Source organism: Halichoerus grypus, chromosome 12 (genome assembly GCF_964656455.1).
Source record: "Halichoerus grypus chromosome 12, mHalGry1.hap1.1, whole genome shotgun sequence".
Classification (NCBI taxonomy): Eukaryota; Metazoa; Chordata; class Mammalia; order Carnivora; family Phocidae; genus Halichoerus; species Halichoerus grypus.
Window position 1 is genome coordinate 90,221,238 of NC_135723.1, and position 20,267 is coordinate 90,241,504.

Below are 20,267 nucleotides of genomic sequence, written 5' to 3' on the forward strand. Positions count from 1 at the left end.
TAGAGGTTTTATGTTGTTCAAAATCTCTCTGATTATATATGAAACACACCCATTATATATTGCATTCAATATGTTTATGAGGACATTCATTCATTTATTAACTTAAATTCTGCTTGTAATCCTATGCAAAATATCTCACCTTGTCTGGAGTAAAACCAAACAAACAGGCAAAACCAGAACAAACCAAACAAAAATGGTTTTCTCTTCTACTTGAGAAAATATACCTTCAGTGTCTTAGATGCAGTTCCTAAAGGCTTTCAGGTATTCTTTCTTATTTCTCTTTCTTTTTCTTCACCTCCTTTCTCTTGTCCTCCTTTCCCTGAAGTCCAGGTTCACAGCCCCTCTCCTGCCCTGCAGGAACTGTATTAGCACAGGCACAGGAAAACCTGGGTGGCTCAGTCGGTTAAGGCTTGATTTTGGCTCAGGTCCTGGTCTCAGGGTCATGGGATCGAGCCCCACATCGGGCTCCATGCTGAGCATGGAGCCTGCATGGGTTTCTCTCTCCCTCTGCCCCTCCCCCACACACACTTGTGCTCTCTTCTCTCTCTCTTAAAAAAAAGAAAAAAAGCCACAGCCCACATTCAAAACTTCTTTCTTTTGCATTAGACAACCATTCAGAGGTCCCCTCTCTTGCTTCAGACACATCCTCTGACACAAATCCATCTACATCTTCCACCTGGCCAATTAGAGGTCAGAAGATGGGTCTGGAGAAAATGTCTCTTAAAGCTGTGTCCAGTGTCCCTCCTAGTCATTTGATTACCTTAACACCATTTATTGCACACCGAGTGTTTACCCAGCATGAACCTAGTGGCTGAAGACAAAAACTCTCAAAGATTCTCCAGTGAGTATATTTGCCACTGCACTTTATAGTGACTACAGCTTTGCCAATGGCCTGAGGTTGGGCAAATGAATGAACTGTACATAGGCATGAATTTATTAATTAGGGCTACTAATGACCATTTCCAGAAGATTGGCCTCCAAATTTGCATTCCTTCTTTTTTAGCCATAATCGAATTGCCCTGTTCCAGGTCATGTAAGTGTTCTTTTAAACATATTCAGGCTTCATTTAAGTCTCCCTCTCTTTCAGGGACTATGTGTAACACTCTTTATTGATCTCAAAAGTTCCAACATTTTTTTACAAGCAAATAGGGAAAAAAAAGGGGGACACATTAGTATTGTATTAGTATTATTTTTCCCTTCTAGAGTGAGAAGAAATACTGTGTCTATAAATCATACAGTTTTTTTAAAAGATTTTATTTATTTATTTGAGAGAGAGTGAGTGTGCGCACACATGTGAAGAGAGGGTGCAGGGAGAGTGCAGTGGGAGAGGGAAAGAGAGAATCACCAGCAGACTCCCCACTGAGCACGGAGCCTGATTCAGGACTCCATCTGACAACCATGAGATATGACCTGAGCCAAAATCTAGAGTTGGATGTTTAACCAACTGAGCCACCCATTCACATAGAACTCATCACTCTGAAAATACAAAAAAAAAAAAAAAAAAAATCAAAAACAATGTATTATCTTCTGGGAAAGGTTCGTTTATAGATAGATAGACCCAGAGAAACTCAGATGTAGTCAGTCATAGTGGTTTGCCATTAAAAAGAAAAGAAAGAGGAGGGAAGAGGAGGAAGGTGAAGTCAGGGGAGTGGAGGGGAGGGAAGGGAAGGCAAGGAAGTAGGTTGCATGACGGAATATAATGTGATCATCTGTAGAAAATGGGATTTTAGTGAATAATCAGCAATTTGTGTACCAATAGCTACCATTTTTGAGTGCTTACAATCTGCTGGCCTCTAGCCTCTGCACTCTACATGCATTATCCCATTTAATACTTAGGACAATTTTATAATTCCTTCATGTTGTAGAGGAGGTAGTGGAGGCCTGGAGAGCTTAAATAACTTGTCCAGGGTTACTCAGATCTGAGTTAGAGTCCACCTCAGCGCACACTCTTTACAGCCTCTCTTATAGTTGCAACAGTAAGTAGGCAGACATAATTTAGTGGGCAATTAATTCAACTCTGTCCTGAAGCCATTGCTTCCCTGAGAAGAGCAGAAAAGAGAAGTAACTAAATATGTATCTGTATACATTTGTATATGTATATAAAATTGAATATTATTATAGAATACCTTATATATATGACTGAACTATAAGTCAGCACCATTCTTGTCTTCAAAATGGTTGTGGTTTGGCCAAGTAAATGTCTATATATACATGTATCATATATAGAGAGAAACATAAATTTATGTATTCATAATAATAATTAACACCTATTTGGGACATATTAGGTTTTAGGAAATAATGCAAAACACTTTACATTTGTCATTTCACATAGTCTTCCTCTCAGACCTAATGAGCTTGGTACCATTTTCCCCATTATATAAAAGAGAAAATTCAGACATGCAGAGGTTGTATAACCATGGAAGTCACACAGTTAGGATATGATAGAGCCAGGATCTTGTCGTCCTCATTAGTCTGACTTGAGACCTCATTCTCTTGACCACAGTACTATAATGACTCTCTATTTCACTAATTTATTTCTATACATGTTAGGGGAAAATCTGTGCTGGAGTAAATTAATTATTAAGGACTCAATAATATTTACTTTTATAGTTTTTACTTCCTGCATCTTGCTTTCATATATCTCTTCCCATGTAATAGATCTTCTTTATTTTTATTTAATATTTAAAGAGATGAATATTAAATTAGTTACTTCATTTATTCAAGGTTACACAATGATTAATGACTGAAGTGGAATTCAAACTTAGGCCTTGAGGATCTAAGGGCTCTTTCTCTGTGTGACACATGGTAAATGCAAACCTGTGCAAATCCAGATGCTTAATTGAGAAACAGTTTACTTAATGAAAATAAAATCTGTCATGTCCTGCAGGCTCACTGCTAAAGATACACATCAGTAATATGCACGGTGGTCTCATTAGCCTTTTGTAAGGAGTTCAAGTCCCTCTGCTTGTTTGAGTTCACACTAATGATAGAAATGCATCTGTTATCTCTGATGACCCCTTCTCTTCATCCCTCATTTCAGTCACACATTTCAAAGCCTGGCATCCATTTTCTGGCCCTACCACTTCTGCCCTGGGTCTGTTCTTTGCCATGGACCATTGCTGTGATCCAGGTACTGGCCTCCCGGCTCTTGGTCTTGTCTCTTCAATTCCAGCCCCTACACAATGGCCTCATAGATCTACTTAAAATACACATGCATTCATTGGGCTGCCTTTTATTTTGACCCTCTTCTCATCAGATCACCACCCACTATAGCATAAAGTCTGAGTTTCTTCAGTGGGGCACGTGAGTGCTCCACAGGTTAACTTCTTTCTGACTCTCAGCTACCTCCTTTGACCTCTCCCAGACTCAATCTTGCACTCGCAGCACCACTGAACTTAGATGCACTGCAATTTCTTCCTCTCTAAATTTGCTCAGACTGCTCCCTTCCACATTATCATGATCATATTTAGTCTTTACAGCAAATTGTTGAGATGGGTACTGTAATTATTCCATTTCAGGACATTGCCAGGCTTGGGTTAGCTTTCTGTAGCTACCATCTAGAGGTCTGGAGGAATGCTCTTCTTCAAAGACATTTATACAGATGCACAGTCTTCTCCTGGTTTTCTTTTTCTCTGATGGAAATTCTTCCTCTGCCATGTCTACCTGATAGAGTGATATGCATAATCAGTTTTCAGTGATGCCGTGTGAGGGGAGCGTAGCAAATACACTGTATCATGAAGGCAAACTATAGTTGCTAAAATAAGTCATTTTATAGACACAACTTTAAGTTGCTATGAAGTCACAATAATGCTTTGAAGAGATGGATATGTCAGTTCAGATTGAACATCAGATACTATTATGATTTTAAAAACAGCAATTAATCTAGATTGTCATGTTAGGATGTTTCATTAACTTCAGCCTGAAGAGACCAGCCATAGACCAAAGACAAGCTATTTGTTAAGATGTATCTGCTATTCTAAGTCAAGTTGATTCAGCTGTCAGGAAGAGGGTCCACACACTACCTGAAGCACGTTACTAAGTATGTCAAAATGTTCTGAATTTGGACATTCTTCTTGCAGTTGAAAAACAAACCTCTATTCTGATTAGTTCATAGGCTCTTGATCCGTTGACTACTTGAGAGTCAAACTTTATTTGAATCCTAAAGAAGGAGGGATTGTGGGGGCAGAGGAGGCTAGAGAAACATGTATACCAGAGACTAGCGTATTGGTAAGGAAAAGATAGGTAGGAGGGAATGAAGAAGAGGGTAAGGTTGACACTGACAAAATATCATTTTAAACAGTTGTATTGTGGGGCGCCTGGGTGGCTCAGTTGTTTAAGCGACTGCCTTCGGCTCAGGTCATGATCCTGGAGTCCCGGGATCGAGTCCCACATCGGGCTCCCAGCTCAGCGGGGGGTCTGCTTCTCCCTCTGACCCTCTTCCCTCTTGTGCTCTCTGTCTCTCATTCTCTCTCTCTCTCTCAAATAAATAAATAAAATCTTTAAAAAAATAAAAAATAAAAAATAAAAAAAAAATAAACAGTTGTATTGTGGCTAAAAAAGTTGTAGATCACAGATATATGACAATACATATATGTTTACATTCTAATTTATGTATAATAATAATAATACATATGAAATCACATATATAAAGCACGAAAAACTTTCAGTGAATACTTGCCTTATGTGCAATGCTCATAGTTGATAACTGGTAAGAGGAATGAAAGAAACAACACAAATCAATTTATCTGTATGTATAAGCATCTGTTGGCACAAACCAGTGTAAGTCGATTCAGTATTCTCAACAATCAAAGGCAACCTGCCAACCAAGATTTTGAACTTACATCTAACAACTTGAAATATTTTCCTCATATAATGGGCTTAAGTGTAATAAACACAGGTTCAATCTCTCTCTATTGCCTTAATTCAGGTGCACATTTGTAATTATCAAACTAATTCCAATAAGCTCTACTGTTAAATTGGGCACAATGTTGATATTTTTCATGAGGCTTTCATTTCATTTTCTATACTGACTCAATTATTCATAATTAACAAATTAAAATGTCACTTTATTTGGGATTGTGTTGATATGGTCGTTGTATCAGTCAGGGTTCTCCAGAGAAATATAACCAGGAAGATGTGTGGATATATGTGTATACAGTTGATACACATTATGTGTGGATTCCACATTTGTGAATTGACATACTTGCTAAAATTTAATTGTAATCCCCAAATCAACACTTGTGATATTTTCGTGGTCATTTCCAGGCATGCACAGAAGAGTGAAAATTGGGTCACGTGACATATATGTTTCCAGCTGAGATCAAAGGTGATGCTCTGTCTTCTTGTGTCCTTTTTGTGGTCCATTTAGTGCCACATGTTTCACATTTTTGTGCTGTCTCTACGTGATTTTGCTGCTTAAAATGATCTTAAGTGTAGTGTTGAACTGCTATCTAATACGTATATGCACAGAAAGCCGTCATGCGCCATATGGAGAAAATATGTTGTCAAGCAGGCGTCATTCAAGCGCAGATATAGTGCTGTCGGCTGAGTTCAATGTTAACAAATCAACAGTGTATGTTAAATAAGATGTCTTTAAGCAGAAACACATACACACTTAAAACAAGGTTATATGTTGATTAATTGACAAAAATGTTGTGACCAGAGGCTTGCAGGAACCCAACCCTGTATTTCCTCTAGGAGCAACGTGTCAGTATTCACTCATTTAGTGTTCATGTGGACTTTATAGAATATAATTGCTGCAGATAACAAGGATGTACTGTATATCTTCCTCTGTCAATCTATTTATCTGTTCATTTAAATTCATTTGAAAGAATTGACCCATGTGATTGTGGAGACGAGCAAATCTGAAATCTCTAGAACAGGCTAACAGGCTGAAAACTCAGACAGGAGTTGCTGCAGTGTTTTTTAAGTTTTTATTTTAATTCCAGTATAGTTAACATACAGTGTTATATTAGTTTCAGGTGTACGATATTGTGACTCAGCAATTTCGTGTATCACCTGGTGCTCATCAAGACAGGGCACTCCTTCGTCCCCATCACCTATTTAACCCATCCCCCCCCACTCACCTCCCTTCTGGTAACCATCAGGTTGTTCTCTATAGTTAAGAGTCTATTTCTTGGTTTCTCTTCCTCTCTCTCTTTTTTTGTCCCTTTGCTCATTTGTTTTGTTTCTTAAATTCCACGTATGAGTGAAATCATATGGTATTTATCTGTCTCTGATTGACTTATTTCATTTAGCATAATACTCTCTAGCTCCATCCATGTCATTGCAAATGGCAAGATGTCATTCTCTTTTATGGCTGAGTAATAGTCCACTGTATTATATATATACCACCTCTTCTTTATCTATTCATCTATGGATGGACACTTGGGCTACTTCCATATCTTGGCTGTTGTAAATAATGCTGCTATAAACAGAGAGTGCATGTATCCCTTTGGATTAGTGTTTTTGTATTCTTTGGGTAAATACCCAGTAGTGCAATTGCTGGATGATATGGTAGTTCTATTTTTAACTTTTTGAGGAACCTCCATACTGTTTTCCACAGTGGCTGCACCAATTTTCATTTCCACTAACAGTGCACGAGGGTTCCTTTTTCTCTACATCCTTACCAACGCTTGTTTCTTGTGTTTTTTATTTTAGCCATTCTGACAGGATTGAGGTGGTATCTCATTATAGTTTTGATTTGCTTTTCCCTGTTGATAAGTAATAATGAGCATCTTTCCATGCATCTGTTGGCCATCTGGATGTCTTCTTTGGAGAAATGTGTTTTCATGTCTTCTGCCCATTTTTGAATTGGCTTATTTATTTTTTGGGTGTTGAGTTGTATAAGTTCTTTGTATATTTTGGATACTAACCCTTTATCAGATATGTCATTTGCAAATATCTTCTTCCATTCAGTGGGTTGCCTAGTTTTGTTGATTGTTTCCTTTGCTGTGCAGAAAGAAACTTTTTATTTTGATGTAATACCAATAGTTTATTTCTGCTTTTGTTTCCCTTGCCTCAGGAGACATATCCAGAAAAATGTTGCTACGGCCAACGTCAGAGAAGTTACTGCCTATGTTCTTCTCTAGGATTTTGATGGTTTCTGGTCTCACATTTGGGAGTTACTCCAGTTTTGAGGCAAAATGTCTTCTTCTCCCAGAAACCTCAATTATTGTTCTAAAGGCTTCAGCGGATTAGATGAGGCCCACATGCATAATTGAGGGTAGTGTCATTTACTTAAATTCAGCTGATTGTAGATGTTAACATCTACAAAATACCTTCACAGCAACATCTAGATTCATGTTTGATTACATAACTGGGTACTGTGGCCTAACCAAGTTGACATACAAAATAAATCATCACAGTTTTGATAGATATTGATGAACTTGTAGTGAGCCCAGTTCACTGGTGTTTCTATTTATAGAGGCAAGTTATAACTATATTTTCACACATGCACACAAACACAGAGAGAGAAAAACAGCATGTTCCTGCTCTGACAGGTGAGAAGTTTGCATGATCAGAAACAAAAGCTTCGCCATCAGACCTCCTGGGCTTCAAGTCTGAGCACCACCATTAGCTGGCACTGGAAAACTTTCTTGTATCCAAAAGAGAGGATCACAGTAGTACCACCTGTGACATTGGGCTCGTTCTTTTTAGATATTCAAAACATGTTAGCTATTGTCAGTCCTAGCTCCCTGTGAAATGTGGAGAGAGCAGTTAGACTGACAGGCACAAACTCCCTTGAAGGTGAAGCCATAGGCCCTTGGCAGGCACGTGGAGACGTGCCAGGGATGGCCATCAATGGGAAAGCAGCCAGATGGCTTTCTGCTTGTCACCAAAATAAGGCCAGCCTAAGAAGAGCATGGGAATGGGGTAGGTGCAAGGTTTGGACCGTCTTTTATCAGAAAGAAAAGCTTTCACGTATGTTCCATGAATTCCAAAGTTCTATGATGGGAAATAAGTAAGCAGAGGGAATAAGTATGATGGAGGAAAACAAAGACCCTAAATGCTTTCCATACCTGATTATTTTTTTTCCTCAAAAGAAGAAAGCACTCACAAAATCAGTTAACAGAGAAATCACAGCCACCAACTGAACAGTGAAAAATTCTGTCACTGAGCTCATAGGCTTGATGCTAAAAAACGGGTGTGCGGATGTTTCCACCGCTTTGCTTAAAGGTTGCTTGCTTCTGTAATGGTTGCAATGCCATGTAATTGCAGAAGACTCGATGATTAAAGGTGAAATCAGGACCTTGCTATTCCAGATGCTCTCTCTGCCTCTCTGAGTGTACCTGCTGCTGGGCGCCAACCCCTTCCCTGACCTCCCCATCACAAAGTGACAGACCTTGGGGAGAATGAGGGCACGTTCTAAAACAAAAATAAACCTGTCATTTCTATAGTCAAAAGTGTCAGAGCTCAAACATCAATGGTGATTCAGAAGAGTCAGTAATGTATTTTCTGTCTGCGTTTACTGACATTTAGCACTTATTCCATATGAAAGTTATTTGCAAGGTATTCTTGCATTGCCATCTAATCAATATTATTTCTTTAGCTTCAGAAATACAATTTCAACCTTCCTAGAGCACACTATGTATGTCACATCAATTCCTTATTTAAGACAGAGGTATTTATTTGGTTATACAATAGTCACTTTCCACAGTGCTTTGTGCTCCTTTCCAACAAAGAGACACTTAGCTTTATTGTCTTTACACAGATAATTGTCATAATTATTGGATTATTTTTCAAGTTATATGTGATTACAGCAAAAGTATTAAGTATTTTATATCTGAATTTTTTTATTTATAAGTATCTTAAATTTTTGGATGCAAACCAACTTTTGAGTGGGACTAGATTTTATGCAGTCTCTGCTAATTATAAAGTGAGATAGTTGGTTTAATCAGAAGGACGGACTATGCAGATTTATTTGCTACATTATTTTTTGGGGAAAACTTTTCAGTTCTATACAGAATAAAATTGGGAGGCAAGAAAATAGTCACCAGGTTATTATAACAATCCTTATTCATAGGTGAGAAGGCTGTGGAATAGTATGAACTTCAATGAATATATAAGCATAACTTTTAATTAATATATGCATTATTTGTACATAGAAAGTGGCCAGATATAAAATAACAGCTTTCACATTTAAATATATTCTATTTACATTATGTGCAGGTGGCCAAATACAAAGACCACAGTTCATAGTCTATATGAATGATACACATTTTTATACATCAGAATTAGAAATATAGTGACAATAGTTCTATTCATTGTGCGACTATAAATAAGGTTAGTCTTAGCAAGATATATACAATATACATACACCAATAGGTCTATAAAAATTTCATGTTAGATATATATGAAAAGAACTGCAAGACATCTGAGAGGAACAAAAGACAAAACTGGAATGAATGAAAAACGTTCCTTGCTGGGAAGACTTAATACTCGACAATTGTTAATTTTTCTCAAATTAATTTATCACAGTCCAATAAAAATACCATAAGGAAAAGGAGTTCACAGAACATTCTAAGGTTTATGTAAAAATAGCATGAAAATACAATAAAGATAATTTTAAAAAGTACACTAACTAAACACATTATACAATTAAAGTAGAAGAAAATGATGTTGCTGGTACAAGGACAAACCAGATGAAACAGTGGAATAGAATGGAAAGCCCAGAAATAGATGCAGGTTTTTGGAAATATTTAGTAGATGATAGAGTTAGCTTTTCAAATTTGTGGAGAAAGTGTGAGTTGTTCGATACATGTTTCTGGAGTGATTTTCAAACTATTTGGGAAAAAAATCAATATTAAATCACTTCATACCTTATTTTAAAATACAGTCTGATAAATTATAGTTTCAAGTATAAAATATGTGAAATAGTTAAAAGACATTATCTTAAACATTAACTTATTTGGAGTAGAGAAAGTCTGAATGTTCGAATATGATACCATAAATTTAAATATTAATAGATATAACACATATCCAAAAGTTTCCCTGTAAAAAGGGCAAATAAAAAATTCCAGTGGTCAGTAAGATGAAAAATGTAAAACTTCACAATCAATAAAATGATAACAAAAACTTCTAACAGAATATTTTACTTAACTGATTTACAGTGTTTTTTAATGACAATTCATATTTTGGTTAACGGCTATAGGAAATAACATAATGATCCATTTGTTGTTGGGATTTTACTATCAAAAATAGCAAGTGTATATAATTTTGGACAATGATCCAACTTTTAGGAATTTATCCTAGAAAAGCAATTAGAGATCTATAAAAGGAAAAAAAAAAAAAAAAGATGCAGAAAGAAGTTCTCTGCACCATTCTCTGTGAGAGTGAAAAGTGAAAAATTGGAAATGACTTCTGTCCCAAATAGAGGATTGTTTAAATTATAGTATGCCTACAGAATTAAACATTGTTTACCCATTTAAATGATGCATTAGACGATTAATAATGTCATTGAAAAATGCCCATGTTTATCTTTCTTTGAAAATGTTATGAGCCTTTCAATGCCAAAGGTCGTAAGGCAGGGGCCAACAGGCCAAATCTGTTTACACAGACATATTTTGCTTTCTTGTCAGTATTTTATCATGTTGAGCCAAGGTTTAAAAATTGGAAGAACACACACGAAAATCCAGATTTCCAGCGTATGTTTACACTTCTGAGTATCTGACAGCTCTGTCCACATTCCCACCTCAGTCGGAGCTGAATGGTGGAGTAACTGGCAGCTACTCCAGTTCAGCTACTCCACCATTCAGCTACTCCAGTTCAGCTACTCCAGTTCCCCACCTCTCAGAACCTCCCAGCCACGCATCTTGCCCTCCTCACTCACTCACACCCAGCCTGCTTCCCTGTTTCAGTTCCCTGCCTGGCCTCAGGCAGGGAGACGATGGACTGATGAATACCACGTGATCTAAAACTTTTAACGGATGTAAGAAGATAGACAACAAAATTTCAGTAGCCGTCAAAGCCACAGGTTTCTCCATCCATACTATAAAGTTTTTGACAACAGGAAGCAAGTGAACATTGTTCCCTTTTTTATCCCCTGAAGTTTAGCCAGGAGAAAATTATCTGTTGAATGGTCAAGCAAAAGTAAATAGTGCCTTCGGGTCACCTATGAATGATTAAAAATCCTGTTTCTCTTGGTTTACTTATCTCATGTTCTGACTTGAAAATCATAAAGACAATACACAATAAATTTTATTTTCAGCATCCAAGGGCAGAGGGAACTGTGTAAGCAGAGCAAAAAATATATGGTAAACAAATCTCATGTATTTTTTAAATGAAAAAGATAAACACACCATTCTTAGTTGAGACTTAACACAGAAATCTCTGGCACCGAATTCTGCTCTGTAACACAGAACATAATACAAGAGCCAATTTATTCTTGTTTGATTTTGTAATTTTGTTTAGACTTCAGGCTTCCAATGAAAATTGTCAAAATACCCTTCCTTACCCTTTGCAAATTGTTGCATGTCTCAAACACACCCGCTCCAGGAGCCTCATTTCATGACTCGGCCTCCTTGCAGGGATACTTAGGCAGCGATTATAGCAATGCTATAAAACCAGCATGCAAGTCACTGGATGACTATTTCTAGTCCGTCCACTAAACAAGTCCAGGATAAAATCACTGGCACAGAGGTGTCAGCTAATTGAGGAATCAGACAGCCGGAGAGACCAGGCTGGGTGAGAAAACACCCTTATCCCAAGGACAAACCTTTGCTCTGACATTGGAGAGAATACACAAATGAACTTGCCAAGTAAATTGCTTTCCTGCTCTAATATATGATCTCTTGCTCCAGTGCTAAAGCCACTTTTTAATGAGTTGGTAGGTAAATATGGAGCTAGATTGAGAGAATTAGTTCATGCTTGTATGTTTTCAATATTGTGAGTGAAATGAAAATACAGATAGCAATTTGAATCTAATTTTCAAGCTTTCATGGATGAAGGGTCACAGAGGGAAGCTGAGACATACCAAGATATTGAGGGTGGGAGACGTAGGGATGGTAACAAAGAAAACCAGCTGACACAAAGCAGAAGCCTCTCCAGCAAGTACAGCAGAGCCCCAATAGTATAAATTCAAGAGAGAGAGAGACAGAGCGGTTTTCTCTGTAGGTATACGCAGTTCAGTAGTTAGGAAAATATAGATCTAAGGCAGAAGTCAGTGACGATCATCTGTGACCTCTCAGTTGGCATCATATGGATCCTAAGAGAATTAAAATTAGAATTCTGGAATGCTTTTAGAGCCAAGAGAGACATTGGAGTTGAACGTCCTCACTGCCACAGAGGACAAAAATCAAACTCAGGGGGTTAAATACCAAGTCCAGGATGAGAATGCAGGTATTTTAACAGCCCAGACCCCTGCTCTTTGCGCGAGTATAGACCAACACTGCTATCTAAAAACAAACTGATCCTGTGAGAAATGGGTGTGGGTGGAGGGTGTGGTTGTTGGAGGTCCTGAGGAAGACACCATCTTGCATAATTAAACATTCTGTTTTTGAGATGAAACAGATTCAAAATAAAAGCCTCTCCCAGATGGCACCCCCGAAGTCCTAAATTGAAAACACACAAACACAGCGACTCAGGCTGAGAAAACAATTGGACCAGCTACTAGTGAGTTAAAAGAGAGCAAAATGGGTGGTTTGCAGGAAAGTAAGGGGAGCAGGGATGTCTCAGATTCGTTCTGCTGCTGATATCAGACGGTGTCAAATCCTAAAATTAGAGGAAAATATTCACTGAGATAAGTCGATGATTTGGGGCTAAGGCTTATTTCACATGATAGGTGTGTTTAATTTAGTCATTAAATTGTCCCATGAACATTCTTCTATATTCATATCTCCCTTCTCCCATTTGTTTTTCATCATACAGCTTAAAAATGTAAAGCATTTCAATCACCATTAATAATGCCTTTTACTATTTATCAGCCTTCAAAAATGTATTTAAAAATGTATTCATAGTTAAACAAAAGCCGTACAGGACTCCTTTTTGTTCTTGATATTCACAATGTGATGCAATTTGCTCTATTTAACAGGATATGTAGACAGAGCACCCAGCACTTGCTTGCCTTCCCAATATGTACACTGCGTTGTCTGGCAACTCAGGATCAGTTTCTGTTTAATGTTCGTGAACAGGTAACAATTATTAGCATATTTATTTATTATAAACTTGTACAGAGTTGAGTAACAAATGGTGATTATTTGAATGTGAGAGGTTGTGACTTCATGAAAATTGTTATTGTATGGGAGAAGTAGAGGAAATCTTTGTAACTCCTGTGAGCTTAAGAAATGCAGGAATATACGTTCTAAATAACAGAAAGTCGTCAAATGGCAGTTCCAGCAGACCTACTGTACAATTAACAGTTTTACCTACTGTGAAGGTAATTCTCTTTTCACTTCTACTTCCAACCTAGCAAGATCCTTTACTTCAGCCTTTACTGAAGTCTGAGTAAAGGCTGAGAAGCCCAGACCAGGCTCGGTTTAAATCCTTTTGCGAGTATTATTTCATTTAATTCTTGAAATGGATCTACTTGGCAGGTGTTGTCATTGCATAAGCAACAAGAAAACTTACTCTTGGAAAATTTAGAAACTTACTAAAAATCTGGAGTGGGCTTACATGCCTAGACTGGAGTTTGTGGGTTGCCAAAGAGAAGACCCTCAACTCATGGTCAGAAAATCAGGTCAAGCGAGGGCTGAATCCAGAGAGAGACAATGATTGAGACAGTGAGGATGGTTGATTTGAAACTGAAATCCAGTGAAGGATGCTTGGCAATGAGATGACTCGTAATACCAGCTTGGTCCGTGACATCAATAGTTTGTTACGATGTCTGACTTTAAGTGTTCTTCACTGCCTTGGGGTTCTGTTTCTAAGACGCCTGAAGTCCTCTGCTGTAACCTACCTTCCTCAGACTCAGTAGATAGGTTTAAAGTTTCCTAAACAGCCTGTTCCTTGGTATCTCCCAAACGAATCAAATCTACTCTCACCCCCGCCCCTTCCCTCCTCTTTGCAATGCTAACTCTGGGCCATTGTCTCCCCATGTCCTCCGGATGCTCTTCTTTCCTGCTTCCGTCAGCTCTTGCATCCCCAATGACACATATTGCTCTTAAATCTTGAGACCCTCAATCGGCAGGGTTTTCTTCTCTTCAGGTTGTCATCCCTATTTTTTTTAAGCAACCAGACCAAAAATTTTCAAAGGCCTCTTCTGTTTCCTTCAAATCACCTTTTTTTTTTTTTCCACTTTGTTTTACCTTTGGGTTACAAAATAGGTGTCTCTGTCCAGCTTGCTCCTGTTATCTATCCAAACGCTGAGCAGGCACAAAAGTACACTGCGTGATTTCTTATTCTCTGGCTTTTATAACCAAAGAATTTTCATTTTATTGGAAGTAATTAATAATTTTCTAACTCATTTAATCTCAGCATATGAAAATATTGTTTGGGTTCTATAAATAGGAATGTGCAGTTCATAGTAAGGATAAAGGAGCTAGCTGTAGGTTGGGTGTTTAAAAACTTGGAATTATATCAAAACAAATTAAACTTTATTTGAATGGCTCCCTGGTGGAAATCTGAGGTTGTCCCGGGCATTGCTTCAAACATAATGAAAGATCACCCCACCCCACTTCACAATCCCTGTTCCCCCACCATGCCTCCTGATTTTGTCATTTCTGTGGTCTAGCTACTTTGTGCTGCTCTCCTTAGACAGGGCTGTTTCACTGTGATTTTCTGCTTTATGCACAGAGTCATTAGTTATTTTAATAACAATACCAAAAAGAAAAAAAAAAGTAGCAAAGTGGGTCAGGCTGTCACCTTTCAGCTTTACAGTGGGCTTTGAAAGTAGCCAAACAAGGAAAGAGCCAGAGGCAGGCTGCTCACAAGTTACATTCCTAAATGCAGACACAGAGCTGAGGATGTTTTAACATGAAGAACAGAGACGAAGAGGCAGCTTACGAATGAGCCTGTTCTTAAAACACTTCGGCTAAATGTTCCCATTCCAATAGCCATACAGGAACCAGAGTGAAGACTGACTGAAAGATGCATAGACCTCATATCTAGGTTCAGGATGAGAATTGCCCTGGGGCATGCTGGAGAGGGCCTGCTTGCGTGGCAGCCTGTAGTAAGCCCTCTGATCCCCAAAACACTGTCCGTAGAGTAGGTCCGAATCCCTTGTCCTGCTATGGCAGGTCAGGTCTAACCTCTGCATGACCCCTGGATTCTAAGATGATGAGGCCATGTCTTTTGTCTGTGGAATAATATTTCCAGATAAAGGTTACATAGTTACCATATCATAAATAAAGTTAAGTGTCTTACTTCTAGCCAGTCACGGCAGAAAAGGAATATGACATTAGAGATTGGGAAATTGGCCGCTTCTGGGGGTTACATTAGTTTCAGGTACGCAGCCAAGTGATTCACAGGTTTCTACATGATCCTGTGCTCACTGCAAGTACAGCTACCATCTCTCTGTCAGCATATAATACTGTAAAGTATCAGTGGCCATATTCCTTATGTACAGCAGGAATTTTAAATGGAGGTTTACTTGTCTTTGACTGGGTGACCTTTCAGTTAGGAACAGAATTAGTCACTAACTCTTAGACTGATGTTCCTTGAAGTTTAGATCGAAGATTCTTACCATCTTGGCTTTAAGAATCAGGATACCGTCGGGATACCTGAGTGGCTCAGTCGGTTAAGCGTCTGCTTTCGGCTCAGGTCAGGAGCCTGGGGTCCTGGGATCGAGTCCCACATCAGGCTCCCTGCTCAGCGGGGAGCTTGCTTCTCCCTCTGCCTGCTGCTCCCCATGCTTGTGCACGCTCTCTCTCTCTCTCTCTGGCAAATAAAATCTTAAAAAAAAGAATCAGGATACCATTGAATGATCATGGGATTTCCTGAATGCCTAAGATGAATGGAAGCAAATAATAAAAGTGGCATGGAATAGACTCATACAAAATTAAAAATTGCTTCAACTTACTTTCTTATTTTGGGGGGAGAAATACAGAGTGCACGCTTCATTCCTTTTTTCTTTCTTTCTTTCTTTCTTTCTTTCTTTTGTTATTAATGCTCTACTTGTTGGTTGAACCACATGTTAGGGGCACATGAGTGGCTCAGTCTGTTAAATGTGACTCCTGATTTAGGCTCAGGTCGTAATCTCAGGGTCGTGAGATGGAACCCCATATTGGGCTCCGTGCTGAGTGTGGAGTCTGCTTGAGATTCTCTCTCCCCCTCTCCCTCTGTCCCTTCCCACCTCACATGCACTCTCTCTCTCAAAAAAAAAAAAAAAAAAGAACCTCATGTTAAATGATAATGAACTTAATAATCCTGACTACTTAATAAGCACCTGCTGGGAGCCTTGTGTATTATATGTATTTAAAAAAAATTCTGAATGATAAATTTTATTTTCCACCTCCCTTAGATGTGGAAGGAGAGTCAACAGATTTAACTTCACATAACTAGAAAGTAGCAGAGATAGGTTTTGGTCTCAGGTTCAACACCAAAGCATTATCTACTGTATCCAGAGACCCATCCTGGTTATCTGTGGATAACTCATACAGAGAGAAAAGCTAGACCATGCTTACAGGGCAAGGAGGCCAGCCTTTCTGCTTGCATGTCTCTGAGAAGAATCTCCAGGCTGGTGGGCCTTTGCTGCTGTCTTCCTCAAGGGGAAGTGACATTCGTGAAAGAATTTCCCTAGACTTAGACCTTCTTAAGAGCAGAGACATTCTTTCTTTCTTTTCTTCCTCAGTGGTCATTATCCCTTCTTCATCAGCTATCACTCTTGGCACAGACTTGCGCCCACAGTGGTTAGGTGAGGGAGTCCAGGGAAAATTCTCTCAGCTTTCTATTTCCTTTCACTTTGAGTTGTTTGGGGGATTAATTAACCACAGAATTCTACTCTAACATGTTCTCTTCGAGGTCCAGCTGTGTATAAAGTCCTGCCCCGAGAGAACACAGACTAAAACTGCTTTGCTTTGCAGACTAAAACTACAATTGTACTTGAAGGAAAAACGTACCACCCAGCAGATTTGTGCACAAGCCACCATCCATGCGTAGCCTGTCTATCTGACCCTCTCCCCTTCTCATGCATTGTTCAGGTACAAACAAGGTATTTAAGTATCTCAATAATGTGAACTGCTTGAAGTTTAGCTACTTTTTCTTAGATGACAAGGTGGAACATGTAAACTATGCTGGGGATATTTACTAGCCAAGACACTGTAATTTGAGAAAGGAAGTGTCATTGTCACGGCTCTCACAGTGGGCGCAGTCAACAGGGAGCCTGCCTCCTGGGGAAAGAGAAAGAACAGGGCTGGCAAATCCAAGCTTAGCCTGAATGAGAGCTCTGATTTTCCAAAGTGTTGAAGAGTCGGAAGGGGTGGGGGAGTTGGGTGCTTAAATATTGAAATAGGCTTGAGCTAATGGTGCCTGGAGAGGGGAGGGGAGGGTAGAGGAAGAGAGTGACTATACCACAGACATTCAGTATGGCGCAGTTCCTGTGGCTACCACCAGGAGAGTGGTTTCCTTGCGAGCAGGTAGAAGGATTGACTGTCCTGATTTACCACATAGAACTTGATTCTCTCCGACCAACTTGCTTGAACTCTAAATTAGTGCTTTAGATACAAAAATCTTTGCTGAGTTGATGCAGCTTTTTGTGTGTCCCCATCTCATTGCCATTAAATCATTTAGTAAAGACTTGAATCTTCTCCGTGCTCTCATTTCTCACGTTTTCCTGGGATAACACGGTGGTCATTTTGCTCCGTTCTAGAAATAGGCTGCAATCAGACTCCGAGGAAACAATCATTTTGTCTTTCGACTGGAAACAATTAAAACAGTTGCTGCGCATTACTCTCTACACTTCATTACTATTTTATTTTTATAGCGTCACGGAGTCTGATGTGAGTCACGGGCATATGAGGCGTGTGTCATTTCTGTCATTGAAAAGCTGAAGAACCCAGATTTACCCTTATGAAGGTGAATTCATTTCTTGGCCGTACCTACCTACATTCTGGTTGTTGCTACCAGGAGAATGATTCTCTGTTAAGCTTACACTTACGGGTACATTTATTTAAAGACGAAAATTGTGTCTATAAAACGCAGGACACTTTATTTTTCATATGTGTACTTTTATGAAAAGAGTCACACGTGCATTGATTTTTTTTTCCTTTTTGCCCTTAAACAATATAACGTTAAGTAGAGACATGTTTACAATAAATATAGATTCCTAAGTATGACCAAGTGTCTTTTTCTCTACTTACCTGTTACAAGATGTGTTACTTAAATTTGCGTTTTCTTTGTACTCAGAAGAGAAATTAACTTCTGTGTGTGCCTCCTAATCTTTTGATAATTTCTGGTCCCATTAATTCTTAGCTATCTGAATCTACTCTTAAGAGGAAAAATATTAACTTACAACCCTTTTAGATTCTCCCTGACCCTAAACTGATTCTTACTTCTCTTTTCAAAACTGTCCTTGACCTACTCTCCAGAGTTCCCTGTTGCCTTGTGTTCTGTCTCAGCTTCCAGGGGAAGGCACATGCGCCATTGAAAAGGATCCCTAAAGGGATGCATTGTTTGCAATTGCTCAGCTTCTCTGGAACAACAGCTTTCATTCTAGAATTTTCTGTCAGAGTCATAACAAGCCTCAACTCCTCTGCAAATTTGATTCACATGTTTAATTCAAAGCAATGAATTAACTAATTTAGAGTTATTAAACCAGCAGCCTGCTGACTTTAGGGAGAAAAAAAAAGAACAACAAAATTTTTAAAAAGCCAACTATACAAATTTCCAACTTCTCAAGACGATGAGAAAGACACAGACTCAAATACAGCTGCCTCATCATAAACAACTTTCAGTAGCTCTCTGAGGATTGCTTCCATTTTCCTTTCACTCTCCTTGTCAGGGCATAATAACCTTTAGACAGGGGGCTTTCTCTAGCTTTGCGGCTGTTGGCCCAAGAGCACACTGTTTGGTCAGCACCATGTAGGAGATTACGTTCATCATCAATACTGAGTTCGGTCAGATTCCTAGGACAGAAAAGGAAGGGTGCTCCAGTGCTTCCTCAGATGGAATTTCATTTTGAAAAGTCAAAAGAATGGTTTATTCCATAGTGTGTTTCATTTAGAGTTGTCCAGACCTCTTTTCCTTTTTGGCAGGAGGTACATTGTGTGGAAAAAATAACTAAAATGCACCATGGACACAAAGGCAAGGACTAGGGTACTCGTTAAACCATTGTAAGGTCTCTTTCCCTCTTAGTCATGACATATTTCTAGAGCAAGTGTTGTTTAGGATGTGTTTTAAGAACGGAAAAGATAGCTTGGCGAACAGGGAGTGGAAGTCTGTCCAGCATCACTAAGAATAGTAGGTTTGACAGGCAGCCAAAATTGTGAACATGTGTACATTGTCATAAGGGCTTGAAAGTTCTTTAAGGTTTTTACATTGGAAAAATTCATGAATTCTCTTGTATTTGTACTGATGTGGGGATCAGATTGCTGTTTCTGCTACTTTCACTCTTTTTCTACCCTTTGCCTTTACATTTTTTCTTTTTTTTTTTCACAAAAGTACAACTCGCATATAGTGAAGTACACAAACCTTAAGGATACAGCTTGATAAATGCAATTTGCTTTAAGTGGTGGTCTTCTTTTTTCAAATATTTTACATAATGCATATCCAGTGAAGTCTGCCATTCTGTGCTGAAGTTTTCTAAATGAGAACAATTCTACACATTGCTTCCAGAATATTTTTGACATATCCTTTGAGATAGAATTAAAAACCCAGTGTAGGTGAGTTCACGGCTAAGTCTTACTCTGTGTTTCAGAACCTACAGCTTGACAGGCTCAGTGTACTGGAGTGAACACCCCCCATGAGCTTTTCTGAGAAATGTAATATAATGCAGAATCGTGAGAACATATATAAATATATATTTATATATGTTTTATTTATATTACATATATAACTTATATATGTATTATAATATATTTATATGTTTATATATGTATTATAATATATAAATGTCACACACAAACAAACGGTAATGGGAAGAAGAAAAAGAGAAAGAGAAGAGAGATAGATCTACTAGGAAAGGTATCCAGGCAGCCTTCTGATTTTTTCACCCCAATCTGACCAACCTTCCTGCATAGATTCTGAGTCTTGACACTTACCATTATATTGGCCCGGAGTGGTTCCCGATGGCTGGAAACCCCGTCAGTAATTTGTGTCTCCCTGAGAGTATAAGCTCCTTGTGGACAAGAATGTGTTCGATTTTGTTTAGTCATTCATTCCTCCTTCACTTCCAT

General features: G+C 38.6%; 1 protein-coding gene across 2 annotated transcripts in view; it reads left to right on the forward strand.

Moving 5' to 3' along the window:
• CHRM2 (cholinergic receptor muscarinic 2) overlaps positions 1-20,267 on the forward strand; it is a 135,280-nt gene that overhangs the window by 105,731 nt on the left and 9,282 nt on the right. The window contains exon 2 of one of the 2 annotated variants that reach the window (XM_078059599.1): positions 13,031-13,130. The exons of the other annotated variant lie outside the window; for it this stretch is intronic. The gene's annotated coding sequence lies outside the window, so the exon portion shown is untranslated. The remainder of the gene's footprint in view (positions 1-13,030; positions 13,131-20,267) is intronic. 2 annotated transcript variants of the gene reach the window in all.